General features: G+C 39.2%; 1 non-coding gene across 1 annotated transcript; it reads right to left on the bottom strand.

The window, feature by feature from the left end:
- LOC148575967 (small nucleolar RNA R71) lies at positions 1-107 on the bottom strand. Its single transcript, XR_015903084.1, has one exon. It is a non-coding gene; the product is annotated as a small nucleolar RNA R71 (small nucleolar RNA).
- Between the last annotated feature and the right edge of the window lie 3,866 nt (positions 108-3,973).

Raw genomic sequence — 3,973 nt, 5'->3', positions numbered from 1 at the left:
AAGCTTAGGGTGGAGGTTTAGACCTTCAGGCAGAAGGATGGTGAAACTCTTTATGAAGCTTGGGAGAGGTACAAGATACTGACTAGGCAATGCCCTCCGGACATGTTCTCCAAATGGATCCAACTAGATATCTTTTATGAAGGATTGGGTGAAATGTCCAAGATGTGCTTAGATAATTCTGCAGGTGGTTCATTGCACAAGAAAAAGACACCGAAGGAGACTATTGAGCTGATTGAATTGGTTGCTAGTAACCAATATTTATACTCATCTAACAGGAATCCTTTGAACTCAGAGACTTCTCAGAAGAGAGGTGTGTTATAAATGGAAGCTGTTAATGCTATTCTGGCTCATAACAAGCTTATGTCTCACCAAATAAATTTACTTACTCAGCAGATGAGTGGCATGCAAGTCTCAGCTATCAACACCCAAAATCCACCTCAAGAGGTCTTTTATGACATGACAGGTAATTTTGTGCAAAATGATAATTATGGTTATGCTCAATCCTCTTTTGAACAGGTCAATTACATGGGGAGTGCTCCTAGAAACCCCAATAATAATCCTTATTCTCAGAGCTACAATCAGGGGTGGAGAAATCACCCAAATTTAGGTGGACAGAGCAACCTCAGAGGCCACAGAATTTTAATAATAATTCTCAGGGTGATTTTCAATAGAAAAATTTTAATAACCACCAGTTTCAGTCATCTCAGCAAGCAACTTCTCAGTCCCAGCAGAACAATGACTTGGAAGCAATATTGGCAAGTTTCAGATAGGAAACCAGAGCATCCATCAAGAACTTGGAGATTCAGATGGGTCAACTAGCCACAAAAGTTAATGAAATTGATCAGAGGACCACTAATAGCCTTCCTAGTAACACAATTCCAAATCTAAGAGAGGAATACAAGGCTATCACCTTGATAAGTGGACAAGTGGCAAGTACAGAAGCACAAGTTAATGAGGAGCCAGTTGAAAAAGAAGATTGCAAGGTTATTCAATTGAGAAGTGGTAAAGTAGCTGGCTTTGAGACCAAGGTCAATGGAAAGTTAGTTGAAAAAGAAGCTTCAGATGAGAAGAAGGAAGAAGTAGAGCACGTCCCTCCAAAATGTGCGGACAACCCATTCTCAGACTCTCTTGACACTTATCCTACATTGCCAAAGGCTCCAGAGTACAAGGATAAAATGCCATATCCTCAGAGACTTCAAAAGGAGACCAAGGACAAGCACTTTTCAAAGTTCTTGGAAGTCTTCAGAAAATTGCAAATCAATATTCCTTTTGCTGAGGTTTTGGAGCAAATGTCTCTCTATGTCAAATTTATGAAGGAGTTGTTGTCAAAGAAGAAGCCTTTAAAGGGAGATGAGACAGTGGTCCTGACTAAAGAATGCAGTGCCATCATTCAGAATAACTTGCCAAGGAAGATGCCGGATCCAGGGAGCTTCCAAATTTCATGCACCATTGGGAGCACAACCTTTGAGAAAGCATTATGTGATCTGGGAGCAAGCATCAATTTAATGCCCTTGTTTGTGATGAAGAAGTTGCAAATCCAATCTTCTGGATATTCCACAATTGGTACTCTCCAATCTTCTGGGTCTAGCTTTTCTAATGACAACACTTCTCTTTCTCTCAAAGGCATAAATATGTCCTTGATCCTTACCAATTTTTCTAGTGTTGAGGGCTTGATATTATATCTTGAAGCAATTTGAGCTAATTCATTTTCTTCTTGATTTAACTCCCTTGGAACATGCCTTAAAATGACATTGTCAAACTCGCTCAACAACTTTATAGCCACATTGAAATACTTTCTTAAATTTTCACTAACACACCTATACTCAAGTGATACTTGACGGACTACAAGCTGTGAATCTCCAAAAATTTTCACATTTTTAACTCCTCTTTCTAATAATAATTCCAGTCCCATTATTAACGCTTCATACTCTGTCTCATTGTTGGAACATGAATAATTCAATTCAAAGAGGAATTTACTTGGCTCGCCGCTTGGAGAAATAATTAAAATTCCTATACCAACACCACTCTTAGGGCATGAACCATCAAAATATAATTTCCAAGGCACCAAACCAACGAAACCCAGTAAACTCTCATCAATGTCAATATAAGGATGGTCAACCAGGAAATCAGCTTGAACTTGACCCTTAACGGCTCTTGCAGGAACAAAATGTAAAGAAATTCCGTTAAGGCCAACATCCATTTTCCTAGTCTACCATGCAATATTGGGGAAGACAACTGGGGCACGAATTGTGAATCACACGTTTCACAACTCGTACCACTAACCAGCAAGTGCACTGGGTCGTCCAAGTAATACCTTACGTGAGTAAGGGTCGAATCCCACGGAGATTGTTGGTTTGAAGCAAGCTATGGTTATCTTGTAACTCTTAGTCAGGATATAATATCAATAATAATTCTTATTTTTAATTGTAAAAAGTCAAAGGGCATAAAACAAATACTTGTTACTCAATAATGGAGAATATGTTGGGGTTTTGGAGATGCTTTGTCTTCTTTATTTAAGTTTTTCTCTTGTACTCCTCTTCACACACGCAAGGCTCCTTCCATGGCAAGCTGTATGTAAGGTGTCACCGTTGTCAATGGCTACTTCCCGTCCTCTCAGTGAAAATGGTCCAAATGCTCTGTCACAGCACGGCTAATCATCTGTTGGTTCTCGATCATGTCAGAATAGAATCCCTTGATTCTTTTGCGTCTGTCACTATGCCCAACAATCGCGAGTTTGAAGCTTGTCACAGCCATTCAATCCTTGAATCCTACTCGGAATACCACAGACAAGGTTTAGACTTTCCGGATTCTCATGAATGCCGCCATCAATTCTAGCTTATACCACGAAGATTCTGATTAAGAAATCTAAGAGATACTCATTCAATCTGATGTAGAACGGAGGTGGTTGTCAGGCACACGTTCATGGATTGAGGAGGGTGATGAGTGTCACGGATCATCACCTTCTTCATAGTGAAGCGCAAATGAACATCTTAGATAGGAACAAGCGTGTTTGAATGGAAAACAGAGATAATTGCATTAATTCATCAAGACGCTGTAGAGCTCCTCACCCCCAACAATGGAGTTTAGAGACTCATGCCGTCAAAGAGTACAAAGTTCAGATCTAAAAATGTCATGAGGTACAAAATAAATCTCTAAAAGTCGTTTAAATACTAAACTAGTAACCTAGGTTTATAGAAAATGAGTAAACTATGATAGATAGCGCAGAAATCCACTTCTGGGGCCCACTTGGTGTGTGCTGGGGCTGAGATTTAAGCTTCTCACGTTCCTGGGCTGTTTTGGGCGTTCAACGCCAGGTTGTAACCTGTTTCTGGCGTTGAACTCCAACTTGTAACTTGTTTCTGGCACTGGACGCCAAACTGCAACATGGAACTGGCGTTGAACGCCAGTTTACGTCGTCTATCCTTGATCAAAGTATGGACTATTATATTTTGCTGAAAATCCCTGGATGTCTACTTTCCAACGCAATTGAGAGCGCGCCATTTGGAGTTCTGTAGCTCCAAAAAATCCACTTTGAGTGCAGGGAGGTCAGAATCCAACAACATCAGCAGTCCTTTTTCAGCCTGAATCAGATTTTTGCTCAGCTCCCTCAATTTCAGCAAAAAAATACCTGAAATCACAAAAAAACACACAAACTAATAGTAAAGTCCAGAAATGTGATTTTTAATTAAAAACTAATAAAAATATACTAAAAACCAACTAAATCATACTAAAAACTAAGTAAAAACAATGCCAAAAAGCGTATAAATTATCCGCTCATCACAACACCAAACTTAAATTGTTGCTTGTCCCCAAGCAACTAAAAACAAAGTAGGATAAAAAGAAGAGAATATACAATGAATTCCAAAAACATCTATGAAGATCAGTGTTAATTAGATGAGCGGGGCTATTAGCTTTTTGCTTCTGAACAGTTTTGTCATCTCATTTTATCCTTTGAAGTTTAGAATGATTGGCA

This window comes from Arachis ipaensis, chromosome B1 (assembly GCF_059453495.1).
Source record: "Arachis ipaensis isolate K30076 ecotype BB chromosome B1, ASM5945349v1, whole genome shotgun sequence".
Classification (NCBI taxonomy): domain Eukaryota; kingdom Viridiplantae; phylum Streptophyta; class Magnoliopsida; order Fabales; family Fabaceae; genus Arachis; species Arachis ipaensis.
This window is presented reverse-complemented; position numbering and strand designations above follow the sequence as displayed.